The following is a 16,634-nucleotide window of genomic DNA, read 5'->3' as shown; positions in this document are numbered from 1 at the left end:
CTCATTTGGGCAGTTGCAAGCCAAATATAGAATACCGGCCTCAAGTTTTTTCAGGTTTTTGCAAATTAGAGATTTTGTCAAAAAAAACATACCAAACTTTGAAGTTCTGAACAAACATGATACTCTTGAGGCAATTAACAAATTTGAACCGGGCTCCCGAGGGGCAATCTCTGCTTTCCTTTGTATGCTTCAAGGTGGAGCTCCGATGAACACAGAGGTGTATAAACGGGCATGGGCAGAGAAGTTGAATATGGAATTAAATTATGAAATTTGGGAAGAATGTCTACGTAATGTGCAAAGGTGTTGAGTTAATACTAGACAAAATCTAATGCAGTTTAAAACGCTCCATAGACTATATTATTCAAGAGAAAAGTTGCAAAAATTTCACCCTGATATCCCACCAGTATGCAACCGATGTAAGTCCCAGAGAGGTACTCTAGCACATTCTTTCTGGCATGTAGTAAACTTCATTCATATTGGAAGTGCAATTTTCTGTTTTTTGTCTGAGGCTTTTGGTAAGAATCTGGTACCCTGCCCCTTTGTAGCAATCCTGGGGGCCACAAGTGTCCTCTACTCCATCAATAAATCTGAAAGAAGAGCCATTCAATTTGGGATGGTGATTGCAAAAATGTTAATTTTACATGTATGGAAAATGGATTCTGTGCCTTAAATTTAGTTTGTGGCTGCGAGAACTGTCAAATACTTTGCATCTGGAAAGACTGAGATTTTATAATGAAGACAGAAGAGACAAGTTTGACAAGACATGGGACCCAATACTGAATCATCTTAGAAATGTGAACCCATAGACGTTGGCTGTTTTATAAGACCTAACTGTGAAAATTAGTATGTGATTTGTAGATGTCAAACTCATTTAACTTTATCTTAAGATGTTTTTGTTTATAGTATCTAAACCTTACCGACCGGAACATTTTGTAACCCAAAAATTCGTGTTCTTTGACCATGTGCATTCCCCGACTTTACGGAAAGCGACCTGCTCTTTCCCTTTCCGTCTTGGTGTTGGTCGTGTTGTACTTTTGCTGCCCAAAATCCCAGTTTTTGTTAATTTGCTTTTACAGCGGCAAACTGTCCGCAAAACCTTTATTTTTATGTATTCTCCCTAAGCCTCCATATTTTCATTTTTCGCACTTTTGTTAAATACCTTTTTAAAACGCTTGGTAGCTAATGCTACCATTTGCTTAGCGCTGCACTTTATTTAGCTTAGCATTTTGCCCCCTTCTCCCTTTCTCTTGTTCAGTGTGGTGTTTAGTTACTCCCTCTGCATCCTTTACGGAAATGGTATTTTCCCCCGTGTGGTTATTTATAGATCGGGAGGCGGGCTTAGTGTTTTAGAAGCCCGGGTCACCCATGAAAATCATTTTATTACTGTACTAACCCCCCCCCCCCCCCGGTATACGGGGGCCCGGGCCTAGCTATTGCCCGGTAGCCTCCCCCGCAATTTCTGAGCCCGGGACTGTAGGGGGTTTACTGTGCGGGAAATTTATCGTAAGCTTTCAAGGCCCAAAACCCGCCACCAGCCTTTTTTCGTTTCTAACAGTTTTTCCCCCACTCAAAACACCCCCTGAAAAAACCAAACTCTATTATGGGTACTCTTTTTTGGGAAAAAGGGGTGAATTTTTGCAAACCCCGCACCATATTTTAAGTGCATCCCGGGGGCTGACGGCGACATTGGTCTTATCTAAACTGCTGGCTAAGATAAACGAAATAAGCAAGACTGTTTTTCACGCTCCCGTTATGACCCCAAAACCCCAAAACGAAGTTACTAAGATTAATGTGGAATTGGGTGTGTACATCCCGCAAAGTCAATGTCGACCCGATTTTCTCTGGACCCCTGTCAAATCTCACCAGCAATAGCATGTCGCCGCTGGCTATCGAGATGGTGTCCAGATAATGATGTGGGCGTTGTGGATCCTTGCATCTTTCTGGGAAGACCTGTCTGTTTCCCTCCCACTTGGAATGAGCAGCTCTCTTTTTCTAGAAATCTTGACAATTTTATTAGTGGACCTGATCCTTGACAATCCAGAGTTGGAGCAGGAGGCAGAGTCCCAGTCTAACACCCTTCTCTGCTCCTTATTCCAGGAGTTACCTAGTAAAAACCCCATAGTGACGGTGGTCTGCCCCCCGACCATTGAAATTTTTTAAAATCAAAGGTAAACAAAAGAGGAGCTGTGCATGAAAGCTCATAACAATTAAAACCACAAGTGCAATATTGCAAGAATAGGACAATTAAATGTGGACTCTTAAACATCAGATCCCTCTCTTCTAAAGGGTACTGGTAAATGAATTAATATCAGATTATAATATTGATCTATTCTGTCTTACTGAAACCTGGCTGGGTGATGGAGAATTGTTAGTTTAAATGATCCCCCCCCCCCCAGTCATTTTAATACTCCATTCCTCGAGGCAAAGGCCGAGGAGGTTGGGGTTGCAGCTATCTTTTATTCTAGTCTACTAATCAGCCTAAACCTAAGCTGAATTACTCATTTGAAAGTCTTGTTCTTAGTCTTTCACACCCAAGTTGGAAATCACTGCAACCAGTTCTATTTGTTATAGTGTACCGAGCACCTGGTCCATACTCTGAATTCTTATCCGAATTTGCAGAGTTTTTGTCAAACTTAGTGCTAAAAACGGACAAAGTTCTTATTGTAGGGGATTTTAATAGTCATGTGGACGATGAGAATGATAGCCTTAGTACTGCGTTTATCTCTCTTTTAGATTCTATTGGCTTCTCTCAAAGTGTTCATAAACCGACTCACCGTTTTAACCACACCCTCGATCTTGTTCTGGCATATGATGTTGAAATTGAACATTTAATAGTGTTCCCACAGAATCCCTTTTTGTCTGACCACTGTTTGATTACTTTTGAGTTTATACTGCTGAACTACACGCCATTAGGCAAAACCTTCTATACAAGATGTATATCTGATAGTGCTGTAACTAAATTTAAGGATGTGATTCCATTAGGATTTAATTCATTACCAAGTCCCAAAGTAACGGAGGACTCCTATTAGGGGTGATCCGATTATCCGGCTGAAACGAGTATCCGGTACGGATAAAGCACTTTTGCCGAGTACAAGTATTATACGAGTAATATGAGTCAATATCCGTGCTCGGATTGAATAAAACTCCTCAACTGGCCGCGCAGCGTTCTGTGATAATCACAACGCCCCCCCCGCCTACAAACACGCTCGGCTCTATCACACACACACAGAACATGGAGAAATGCGCTCTCTCTCTTTTTCTCTCTCTCTCTCTCTTCCTCTCTCTCTCTTGCTCTCTCTCTCTCTCTCTCTCTCTCTCTCTCTCTCTCTCGCTCCCGCTCCGTCAAGCAGGCAGTCAATCGGGTCTGCGGATCTGTTCCGTTAACGTTTAGGGTTTCTTCAGCTTCAGGTTTGTTTTTAACTTCGTTTTTTTAGACCTTACATAGTAACCAGTAGATTTCTGGTGACCGTGGGGTTTGTAGTACTTACATAGTAACCAGTAGATTTCTGGTGAACGTGGGGTTTGTAGTCCTTACATAGTAACCAGTAGATTTCTGGTGAACGTGGGGTTTGTAGTACTTACATAGTAACCAGTAGATTTCTGGTGAACGTGGGGTTTGTAGTACTTACATAGTAACCAGTAGATTTCTGGTGAATGTGGGTTTCAGACATGCTGCTTGGTTTAAATGCAACTCCCGTTGCGTCTCTGCCAGCCCCCCGCCCCATCTCTCTCTCTGTGTCTCTCTCTTACTCACACACACACACACACACACACACATATACCTGGTGTGGAAATAAAAAAAAATAAAAAAGAACCAAAAAAATAAAAAATCACACTGATCATAAAAAAATAAAAAGTTAAAAAAAGAAAGTTATACTGAGTATGAAAACTCTTGTTAATTAAATGTTACTTCATAATTGCAACCGCATGTGTTGTATTCATTGTTGCAAAACGTTCTGTATATAGTTTGTTTGTTACCATGACAACACCATTGAGCTGAAGCTCGATGCTGTCATGTAAATAGTTTTCAAATCAGCAATAAATATAACAATTTTTGATCAACTCATATCAATTGCATGCTTAAATAACATACCGGTTAAAGCCCCGCACATTTCAAGAGAACCCGACCCACTTCCGGGTCAAATCTGACCACTTCCGGTTTAGGCCCCGCCCAGTCCGAGTACGGATCCGGATACAGATAATTCATGTGGTAAACAGATACAGATACAGATAATGCTGTACTCGCTCATCCCTAACTCCTATGCTAATTTCAGTCCCTCCCAAATCGATCATTTTGTTGATAGAGCAGCAGGCTCGCTGCGAACGACACTCGACTCTGTTGCCCCTCTAAAGAAGAAGATAATAAAACAAAGACTGTTAGCTCCATGGTATAACACTGAAATTCGCAAATTAAAGCAAATATCACGGAAACTTGAGAAGATTTGGTGTTCCACCAAATTGGAAAATTCTCGTTTAATCTGGCAAGATATTCTTAAAATGTATAGGAAGGCCCTCCGTAATGCCAGAGCAGCTTTGCTTCACTTGATCTTTATCAATTTAATTCAATTATTTCTTCAGCTAAACCATCAACCTGCCTCTTAGATCCCATCCCAACTAGGCTACTTAAAGAAGTTTTACCATTGGTCAGCACTTCTCTACTAGATATAACCAATCTGTCTTTATTAACAGGCTATGTACCACAGCACTTTAAGGTAGCTGTAATTAAACCTCTTCTAAAAAAGCCCAACCTTGATCCAGATGTTTTAGCCAACTATAGACCTATATCCAACCTTCCATTTTTCTCTAAGATTCTTGAGAAAGCAGTCGCCAAACAGCTGTGTGACTTTCTGCATGACAACAGCTTATTTGAGGACTTTCAGTCAGGATTTAGAGTTAATCACAGTACAGAGACAGCACTTGTGAAAATTACTAATGACCTCCTAATTGCATCAGACAAAGGACTTATCTCTGTACTGGTGTTATTAGATCTTAGTGCTGCATTTGATACCATTGACCATCATATCTTATTACAGAGGTTGGAACATTTAATTGGCATTAAAGGGACTGCTTTAAGCTGGTTTAAGTCTTATTTATCAGATCGATCTCAGTTTGTTCATGTTAACGATGAATCCTCTGTGCACGCCAAAGTTAATCATGGAGTCCCACAAGGATACGTGCTCGGTCCAATCTTGTTCACTTTATATATGCTTCCATTAGGCAATATTATCAGGAAGCACTCCCTAAACTTTCATTGTTATTCAGATGATACTCAATTATATTTATCAATCAAGCCGGATGAAACTAATCAGTTAGCTAAACTTCAAATGTGCCTTCAGGATATTAAAACCTGGATGACCTGTAATTTTCTAATGTTAAACTCAGATAAAACTGAAGTTATTGCTCTGGGACCCAAGCACCTCCGTGACGCATTATCAAAAGAGATAGTTACTCTGGATGGTGTTACCCTGGCCTCCAGCACCACTGTGAGGAATCTTGGAGTTATCTTTTGACCAAGAGCCAGGGTCTGTCCGAGGTTTCTGCCATAGACCGTTAATATAAGTGGACAGAGCATCCGGTTTCGAAAAGTGCAACCACTGCGGAAGTAACTTAAACCTGCATTCTATCTGAATTCCTGCAGAGGGCGACACGTGTGGTTGCAAAAGAGGTTGGTTTCAATAGAAGTCTATGGAGAAATGAGCCACTTCTCACTTGATTTATTACCTCAGTAAACATCTTCATAATGAGTTTATGGTCTCGATCGCTAGTTCTAAGTATTCTGCAATACAGAATGATGTTCATTTTTGAAATTACGGTCTCGTTGATTTTAAAATCGGCGATAAAGCCGGGGGTGTTTTAGGGCGTGGCTATGATGTGATTGACAGTTCTCGGCCTGTCAATCATGAGAGTGTTAGCAAAGGTTGTCCACGGCACGTGAACTTCATTTTGGGGGTTGACTATGTTTCATCGCTGTGGCTGTGACACTTTGGTCGGATAATAATGTCTTGTTCAGCGTTGGGTTGCACGGCAAGACACTCAAAGGAATCGGCAGTTCAGTTTTTCCGGTAAGTAAAATTATATTTTGTTTTAATACAGTTTTTCGTTAGCCAACGTTAGCATCTCAATTAATATCAGTTAGCTAGCTTCTAGATTGCACCTTGCTAAGCAAGCTAGCGGGCTAACTAATAAGGCTAAGCAGACCGTATAAACGCATGCAGTCTATGTATAAACGTATTAAAATATATTTAATGTTACAGTCGAATACAGAAGGTATGCACCGATCTCGCCTGTGATCTGTTGATCTGTAATAGTTGGTATTAGTGCTAATCGATGCGCATGTAATGGTAACGTTAGCTTAAAATCAAAGCCTGATGTAGCTAACGTTATATTGCAAATTCATAAACCCTATTAGCACGGGTAAGATCATCGTGGAACAGCGTGTGATTCAGACATAACCCCTCATATCTTTGTGTGGCGGATTTGACGTCAAACGTAGACCTGCTTTTGAGTCAAATATATGTATCCCGAAAGTCTGGGCAACGTTACCCGGAGGCGGGCGAAAGACGGCCATGGCGAGGCCTGACACACCCACCCCAGTCGGGGCTGCGGATCTTTCTGGGCGAGAGGTTACAGGCACCCTGTCCCCCTCGCCGCGGCAGCACCCACCCAGCATCACCATCACCACACGGACTAAGCTGCGGGAGGGAGCGCGTTGACTTGGAGACGGAGGTCTCCGGGTGGGGGAGTGGGTCAGATTGTTAGCGATAAAATGGCGCACATGAAACAATTAGACATTATTTTAAAGTTACGTTGGGGTATGACATTATATTAATCTATTAAATATACATTTCAATCATTTTCATTACAGATGCATACAGCAGATGTGGTGCCTTGTTAGTGTAAATTGATAGTATATACACCTTTGGGATGTGAGTTCTAAATGCACAACATGAATTTCTGTCCTAACAGACTTCCTTTTGATGAGGCCAGGCTGAAGCAATGGTTGGTGAACATGAGGAGAGAGAGACCAGCAAATGGAACCACGAAAAGTCACGTCTGCTGTTCACACTTTGAGGAAGATCAGTTTTTTAGAGACAAGCAGGTATTATTAATTTAAATAAATAATTTAGTGTGTGTCTCATAAATTAGCTCATATATTAATATAATTAATTGTGATCTACCGTGCCTTAACTACATGTTTGTCTTTTACTGGAACTACAAAGGTATCCACACTGAAAACTGAATGAGCAGAGCCTCCAGAAGGAAGACGAGGTGTATAGAGCCTCCAGAAGGAAGACGAGGTGTATAGAGCCTCCAGAAGGAAGACCTGGTGTATAGAGCCTCCAGAAGGAAGACGAGGTGTATAGAGCCTCCAGAAGGAAGACCTGGTGTATAGAGCCTCCAAAAAGGAAGACCTGTTGTGTAGAGCGGCGTATTTGGTGCCATTTCATCTGGATGTGGAAACCAGAGCGTTGACCACATCCAAAGTTCTCAAATGTGTTCTGATTGTAAAAATGCCAGAAAATCATTTTTGGTTCAGCTTCTTCTGCTGGAAGGATGGACAATCTTTTGGCACTTGGTAGTTCGAGGTTCAATTTCTTGTGGTTGACTTAGTTTCTGCTGTAGTTTGAGAGGTGATAGTAGTAACATTAAGTAGTTTTGTGGATTAAAACTTTTATAAATATTAAACTGGAATAAAATAATGAATATACTCTAGCAGTCACAGGTGAAAGTATGTTTGGTAATTTCAAATAAAGGGTCTTGTATATTTTATGTATTTATGTACTGTTAGAATTAAATATTGACATTGCATGTCCTATGGTTTTTAGTTTTCATACTTTAAAAATGTCAGTAACTAATGATTAAATCAAATGTACCTGATACATTTGATTTAATCATTAGTTACTGACATTTAATAAGTTGTTTAAATTTCCTTTGCAATTTGTGATCATACGCTATGATTTTACAATAGCCCTGCACAGATTAAACAGCACCTAGTGCATTTTCAATTATCTACTAAAAATGTTCAAAATACACAAGAAAAGCAAGTATGGTAACATTTATGTGTATTAAAGCCAAAATAGAAAGACACTTTTAATCAATTACAAATTCTATAAAATTACCAATGTCTTCTTGTATGACTACAATGCTGGATGTTCCTATTATAGTTACTTCAGAAAAACAACAAATGTAGCTTTAGAAGGACCTTTATTTCACATTGAAATGGGCATCAACTTAAAAAAAAATACATTAACCAAACACTAAAGATTTTTAAAAATATATGAATTAAATAATGTAGTTCACCTTTTACAAGAGTAAATTCCATACATAAATACTGCTGTGGGTTAAGGTAAAGGCAAACTTAACTGTCACAAGACATGTCTGCATAATAAAGAGGTCGTTGAATCTCTCACACTGTTAATTACAGTAGAAATGGTTGACTTTACAAATCACAATATAAAATAACAGCTTAACATTTAAATCTTACAGCACTTGTGCTATCATGCCGGATACTGCAGGTGGAGGTGCTGCAGGTCCTCCTCCATCCCTGCAACAAGGTTGACGCCCTTGACATGTCTCAGGTCATTCCCGCCACAGTGAATAAGGAGGACGTCCGGGACAGCTCTTCCTTGTAGGACTGGTAAAAGAAAGGGAGAAGTCTCTTCCACCACAGACCAGCCAAGCAATATTTTAAGCTATAGAGAAAAAGGATAAATGAACAGCACTCTTAATTACACACTATTTGAAAATGCTTTGTTACCTTGGCTTAGTTGTAAAAAAGTCTGATTAAAGTTTAATGTTATACATATATAGCAAAAGAAATTAACTAATACTATTGCTTATTTCTGGGGCATTTGGGGGGTGAACATGCCATTGTGGCTCTCAGCACTCTTATTTCTAAAAGAATGAAAGAATCATCAATTTCCATTTGAGCCCCTCATAGTTAAATATCTATGCACACTAGCATGTAACTGTACTTCATTAATTATCCGGAGAATACACATGAATCAACAACAGTCTATTGTTCTTTAGTGTAATTGTAACTTAGTTAAAGGAGCTTATTTCTGCTAACATTAGCTCTTAACAGCATGTCAAGGTTAAATGCCCCAATTATAGACTGACAGGGCAAACAGTAGCACATTATTGGTGCATTATGGTTATTACAGTTAGCCAAACGTTATAAGAAACTTGGTAATACATGTGCTAATAGCGTTACACAATGATAAGCATTGACAATCACCGTTTAGCATTTCGCTGACACTACGTTTAAACTACGAGAAGTAAACTTCGATTAAAAAAATTAACGTTAACATGTTTTACCATAGCTAGTTAAGCGGCAAGCTAACGTTACAGACAATTTACATGGTAACTTCAGATACGTTTACTTTGCAATGTGACTCTTATATGTTACATAACCATAGACTATATGGGACAAAGATATACTTAAAACCTAGTGAAGCTAAATCTTACCTTGAATTATTCAGCAGCAGTTGCAACCAGATTGCCAGTGAAAGTGGTTAGCTAAGGTTACGGTAGAGCAGTGTTGCTAACTCTCAGCTAACGTCAGTCAGATCCCGCCCATAGACTGTATATCCCGCCCACCAGTCGGTGGCTCCTCTCTCCCTCCGCCCTCTTCTCTAAAATCGTCACATCCGCAACCAAGATGGCTGCGCCCATAAACGCAAACTCGACGACTCATTTCTGATCTCCACAAACCAATGGGTGACGTCACACATGCTCTGTCCATTCATATTAACGGTCTATGGTTTCTGCCTAAATGGAAGTTTTTCCTCGCCACTGTCACACTGTTGCTTGCTCTGGAGGAAACTACTAGAACTGTTGGGTCCTTGTAAATTCTGGAGTGTGGTCTAGACCTACTCTATCTGTAAAGTGTCTTGAGATAACTCTTGTTATGAATTGATACTATAAATAAAATTGAATTGAATTATACACAGAACATTTTGCAACAATGAATACACATGCGGTTGCAATTATGAAATAAAATGTAATGAACAAGAGTTTTCATACTCAATATAACTTTCTTTTTTAACTTTTTATTTTTTATGATCAGTGTGATTTTTTTTTTTGGTTCTTTTTTATTTTTTTTATTTCCACACCAGGTATATATGTGTGTGTGGTGTGTGTGTGTGTGTGTGGTGTGTGTGTGTGTGTGTGTGTGTGTGTGTGTGAGTGAGTAAGAGAGAGACACAGAGAGAGAGGGGGCGGGGGGAAGCTGACAGTGAAAAAAAAAAAAATCTCCGATGGCAGAGACGCAACGGGAGTTGCATTTAAACCAAGCAGCATGTCTGAAACCCACGTTCACCAGAAATCTACTGGTTACTATGTAAGTACTACAAACCCCACGTTCACCAGAAATCTACTGGTTACTAAGTAAGTACTACAAACCCCACGTTCACCAGAAATCTACTGGTTACTATGTAAGTACTACAAACCAAAGTTAAAAACAAACCTGAAGCTGAAGAAACCCTAAACGTTAGCGGAACAGATCCGCAGACCCGACTGCCTGCCTGACGGAGCGGGAGCGGGAGCAGGAGCGTGAGCGAGAGTGAGAGCGAGAGAGAGAGAGAGAGAGAGAGAGAGAGAGAGAGAGAGAGGCCAAGGGAGCGCATTTCTCCATGTTCTGTGTGTGTGTGATTGATCCAAGCGGGTTTGTAGGCGGGGGGCGCTGTGATTATCACAGAACGCTGCGCGGCCAGTTGAGGATTTGTTTTCAATCCGAGCACAGATATTGACTCATATTACTCGTATAATAGCAAAAGTGCTTTATCCGTACCGGATACTCGTTTCAGCCGGGTACTCGGATCACCTCTAGTACAAACGTTACATTCAAAGGTTTGGGAAAGGTATAAGCCGTTTTGTTCTTGGCAGTAACAGTGTTTGTTTCATGTGCGCAGCTAGCAAGTGTGTTTGTAGCATATACGAGACAAAATGGACTAAGGCACTCCTAAAGTGTACACCAGGTCAGTTTCTGAACTTGTTTTGCTGTTTTCTTCTAAATCTGATGTTGAGCGTTTAGATATGTAGACTCATAGATATGAAATAAATAATATACCAGGCAGGGAGTGTCATGGTCTGAGCAGACCAAGATTTTATTTCTGTTTCTTTACACAAGTTTGTATATAATTTGCTATGCTAGAGCGCCATCTACTGACGGTAGTGGGTATTGAGAATGGACTGCTGGGTAATTGAACGGTATATCTACTGTTTACTGTGCTGACACACAAGAGTAGTCACTGACAAGACTGTTTGTTCTGCTGTCTCCGGACAAGTTATTATTTGCAGTTGTTTAATAATTTTACACCCACACGAAGGCAATGCCCGTAAGCACAAACGTTATATTCAAAGGTTTGGGAATGGTATAAGCCGGTTTGTTTCATGTGCGCAGCTAGCAAGTGTGTTGGTAGCATATACGACGAGACAAAATGGACTAAAAGTAGTTTTATTTGTGTTCAGTTTTACAGCATAAATAAAGGAAAGGAGAAAAGGAATGAAGATCTCTTGCATCCACGTTCTGTGTTCGTCCTAGCCTGATGGTTGTAAGCTTGCTGGATAGCTGAGTAGCGCTACACTTAGTGAGGCCAGTACAGTACATCAGCAAAGATTTACGGACATTTCAAAAGCATCATACGTGTCCCAACAACAGAATGGATGAGATGCACATAGATTCCTTTATTTATGGTGCTATCTTGTGCTACATGTTAATAAAGACAGAAAAACACTTCTTAGGCCGGGACACCAACTCTGTGCTATCTGAAGGACAGCTGTCAATCAAGTTAGGATTAGATCGCGTTAAAAGTAACTAGTCACCTAGGTTTCCACCCCCAAAACATCAAAAGCCAGGCTAGCAGAAATGAACTTTGAGAGCAGCATTTTAATGCAAGAGTGCCCTCCAGCAATCTCAAAGCAGACACTCGAGGGTGCGTGGTGGCTGCTCTGTGCACTTGCTGCTTAGTTTTATACACGTAGGTGCCATTCTTTCCCTCTCCCTACGCTTTGTTTCACGCTCGCAGCTGTCTGTAAAACTCTTGATTTATGAATTGGTGCACAAAGAATAATATGTGCACACGTGGAATGATTTAATTTGCCTGTGAGCATGTTCTATCGCACCTGGGAGATATGACATAATACTGACGCTATAGCTAACCTGCCAAAAATGCAACCTATGCTACAAAAGCTATTGGTGGACTTTTCTCTACTTACCTGTGCAACAGCAAGCCTCATCCAAAAGTCCAGAGCCTGCTACAAAACGTCAGACCATCAACAGAAAAAGGATGTACTGTGATAATTATGAAAAGTGAAAAAGAAGTGAAGAAGTTTGGATCCCATCATTGATGACAATGGTTTGCTAAGAGTCTGAGAGCAAACATCATCAGCAGAAAAGTTCTGGACAGAATAGAATTAAATGTTTTTTTTCTTAGTACCATGTCATTCTGGTAAGAACCTACCACGAACAGGTTGTTCAACCAAAGTCAACACATTGTGTGCCACTGAAGGCACACAAACTGTACAAACTGTGTTGGAAATGGCATAGAACTACAGATAAACTCAAAGGATCCAGAGTTGAAAACTCGCTTGCAAGACAAAAGTTATACCTGGACATTCCATTCTCCACACTCCTCTCACATGGGAATCATGTGGGAGAGGATGATCGGTATTGTACGCCACATATTGGATACCATGTACTGTAGCTAAAGGAAAACTGTCACCTCTCTTATGATGAAGTACTTGTGACACTCATGGGTGAATTCTAGTGTCTTCTAAATCTGAGATTCTAGCTGTTTTCAGGCCAGCAATGATGCTCAATCAGACGATTGCCCCAGTATCTGCTCTTATAGGGAACATGGATCTCAAGGATGCAATGGATGCAAGTCCCAATCCTTGCAATGCTGGAAGCAAAAATACTAAGTGACAGCCCCGGGGCTTTAGTCAAGACCACCTTTGTTGAGTCCAAGACAAGTCCAAGACCAGGACTAGTCGAGACCAAGCAAGATGATCCTAAGGGGTTTTTGACCCCAGTCAAGAAGATGGTCCCGGACAAAAAAAAAAATTTCTTATGCGGACAGTATCAGACAATTATTGGGTTTCAAAAAAACCCCACCCACTGGTGGGAGCAAAGCCTAATATTCTTTCCCCAAAAATTATGGTACAAAAAGCGCACTAACAACCCCGTCTTATGGTGACAACGTGGTCCAGATAAAAAAAACTCAAGGCAGTCGTAATATTTCCCTACCCATGCTGGGAAAAAAAGCTGTGCCGCAAAAAAAACGTTGGCAAAAGCATTAGCTAAAAACCTGTTTTAAATTTGGGAAAAAACCAAACCATCCCCGCCAAATTGTGTTAAATTTTTCCCCCCCAATATTTTTAAAATAAACATAATAAAGAAAATGGCCTGGGTTGGGGAACCAAAAAACCCCTATTTCCCCCCCCCCCATGGCCGAGCCCGAGTCGAGCCCCAAATACCAGCAAGTCCAAGACAAGTCCAGACCAAAAAAAGGGGCTTGAGACCAAAATTTTGGGGCCAAAGCCCGGCCCTTGAGTTCTACAGCCCTGTCCCGCCTTTAAAAAAAGTGGGAAATCAAAACCACAAAAACTACGGGTTGGGCAATGGGGTTTAATCCTCACTCTAGTAAAAGGAAAGAGAAACCCACAAGTGCGGGTTGCGGAAACCACCCCAAGCCATATGGCAGGATTTGGAAAGCTATTAAAAAGTTAACAGGGTACTTAAGGTGTATTCAAGACCTAAAGTTGTACTGCTCCTCAAAAAAGGGGACATAGTGGTATTTTTAAAGTCCCCCAAAGGGAGTTTTTCCCCCAAAAACAATTGTTTGGGGGCAACTGCAAAATCGTTTTGGCGTCTCTATATGTACCAGAAAGGGCAAAGGGTTTTTAAAAGGGAAAACAAGTGAAGACAGATGAAAAAGGGGAAAAAATTTGGGTTTTAAATTTTCACCTATGGCTACAATCCGACCCATTTTTGCAAACCAGGGAACCCTTTGGGGGTTCTTTTGTCGAGACAACCCGGATTGTGGGGTAAGGTGGTTGGGACTTGTTTTTTTACATGTTTTTTATCAGTGAGGGACCCAATTTGAATCTTTTTTTGACGTTGGGCATCGACCAAAGCCACACATTAATCAATGTTAGGGCAGTAAGCAAAAGAAGCATAACAAAAAAACGGGGGGAAAAAAAAGAAAGCCGAACATTAAGCTTGTTTTATGTTTTTTTAGGGGCTCCCAAATATACCCACAAAAGTTTATTTGGTGAGGGAAAAAAAAGGGTTTTATATAAGAGGATCCCCCAGGTACCCTTTTTCATTTTTGCAAATGTAAAAATGTACGAAAATTAAAAATATTGGGGAAAAGTGCGTTTTTTCTATTCATTCAAATTTTGGAGGTGGAAAGAAATAACACTGTAGAAAAAAAAGGGAATTTATTAAAATTTTAAAAAAGCAAACCTCGGGCAGCAGCAAAAGCAGCAATCCAAACCAACTTTTCTACCCGGAGAGGGGTTGATAGTGTAGTGTGGCAGCTGAGATATAAATAAGCTCTTCCCGGGAGCCCCCTTCACAAAGCAGGGGAAACCGGGGAAAAAAAAATGGGATTACACCTACAAGAAATGAAGTAATGCCAAAAAACAGGGGTGAATGTTACCCCAAAATACATTTTGTGGGGAAACTGAGCTGGTTTTGATGCCTTAAAAAAATTTTAGGCTTTGATAAATGCCTGAGACTTTGGAAAAGTGGGAGAAAAAACTGTGTTAGGGGAAAAAATACCAAAAAATGAAGTGTTATGTGTGTTTAGAAGGGGACAAAGGATAAAGTTTGAGAAAATTTCGGTTTTCCAAGGGGGGGGGGGGGGGGGGATTTTTTCCCCGATGCCTTACTTTGCCTTTTTTTGGTTTTTCCCTTACGAAAAAAAAGTCCCCGGGGGCCTTTCTACCAGGGACTTTTTTTTTGTAATTTCCTCAGTCCCAGGTTTTCCCAAACGAGCTGAGGGAAAACCAAAAGGTTTACGTGGAAAAACCGGCCCGGGGGCTGATTGGTCAGATCCCGCATTTTTGGGAAACAAGGGGGGGAGTGTGTGCCGGAAAAAAAGGGGGTTTTAAAAAAAAACTAGCCAGCCATCGACAATTTCATGTCTGCACTATTCAAATTTCAAAAACCCTTTTAATTTTTAAGGGCTATTTGCGGCATTTGTCGTTTGCAAATTGCACACTGTTACTTTAAAAAAAAAAAAAAAATTTTTATTTAGCTTTTCAAGCACAAAACCCCCCCGTACATCCCACCTTCTTCCCCTGCACCCTGTGACATGTCCCCCCCGGCTCTTTCTGTTTCCCCCTGCATCCCCCCCCGTTGTCACAAACCCCTCTTCATTACTCTATAAAGTTTTACGAAGCCCCGAAAGGTTTAGAAAAACCCGAGATCTCCCCGTGGCCTTGCCCAACCAATGCGGGGCTGCAAAACGCCGATTTTGGGGGGGAAAGCAATTGCTCTGAAACAAAAACAGTACCCAGGGATACCTATTTTTGGGGTGTAATCATGGTTGCTAAAGTTCATGTACTTTAAAATTTTCGTATAGTTTTTAAAACTGACCGGGGCCCCAAAAAACAAAGCAAAAGTTTGCTAACGTTTACCCGGGCAAATTAACTTACCCTTTTTTCGGCGAACAACCGTCCCTGTCAAATTGAACTCCGTCGGAATTCCCCAAAAAACCGTTTTTTTTAGCGGTGATTTTTGGGTTTCTTCCTTCAGTTTCTTTTTAAACAAAAAAAATTTTTTTTCTTTGGGGTGTGGCAAAATGGGGGCAAGTTCTGACATGCTGTTTTGTTTTTTTCCCCTCGCGTTGAAAATTACTCATCACGGTAAACCATGGTACCAGCCCGCTGGGGGCGGGTTTCTCAAACTGCAAGGGAAAACCCACGCAGGGAAAGCGTCGAGGCTAGTAGAGGCGACTTGAGGCGAGTCCCAAGGGGTTTTACCAGCAAATGGAAAAAAAAGCCAAAAAATGGCCCTTTTCCCCTGTGGGGGATACTGTAAAGTCAGCATAGTTTTTTCAGGGAAATTTTTTCAAAGAGCCTTTGGGTTTTTAAAAATTGCCGGCTGCGGGAAAATGAACCCAATGGATTGAAAGATACCATGTTAGGTTTTATATACACCATCAGAAACCATAGCACGGTTTGTTGTATGGCATTGTACAGTATCTGTTGTTTTTACATGCTTTTGCTTTTGCGCACCTTTTACCAGTATGTTGACTGTCACACAAGGAATAATCAGACTCTAGATATGTGCTATGGAACTGTTAAGGATGCATATACTGCCTCCCTGCTTCCTCCACTGGGAGCATCTGACCATAATGTGGTATATCTCCGTCCTGTCTATAAGAGACTTTATGAGAGAGAAAAACCTCAAGTAAGGACTGTTAAGTTTTGGAGTAGTGATAGCATTTTGGCCTTGCAAGGATGTTTTGAGTGCACACTATGGGAAGTATTTGATGCTCAGGACATTAATGAACAGGTTGTGGCTGTGTCTGATTATATCTGCTTCTGTGTAGACTCTGTAATACCCACAAAGACATACAAAGTATATTCAAATGATAAGCCCTGGGTATCTGGCAACTTAA

General features: G+C 40.8%; 1 protein-coding gene and 1 long non-coding RNA gene across 2 annotated transcripts in view; one reads left to right on the top strand and one right to left on the bottom strand.

The window, feature by feature from the left end:
- LOC116673481 (protein bicaudal D homolog 1) overlaps positions 1-16,634 on the bottom strand; it is a 58,071-nt gene that overhangs the window by 23,293 nt on the left and 18,144 nt on the right. The window lies entirely within an intron of this gene.
- LOC116672914 (uncharacterized) lies at positions 5,903-7,430 on the top strand. Its single transcript, XR_004327683.1, has 4 exons — positions 5,903-6,062; positions 6,967-7,099; positions 7,221-7,269; positions 7,357-7,430. It is a non-coding gene; the product is annotated as an uncharacterized LOC116672914 (long non-coding RNA).

Source organism: Etheostoma spectabile, chromosome 23, assembly GCF_008692095.1.
Source record: "Etheostoma spectabile isolate EspeVRDwgs_2016 chromosome 23, UIUC_Espe_1.0, whole genome shotgun sequence".
Lineage (NCBI taxonomy): Eukaryota > Metazoa > Chordata > Actinopteri > Perciformes > Percidae > Etheostoma > Etheostoma spectabile.
This window is presented reverse-complemented; position numbering and strand designations above follow the sequence as displayed.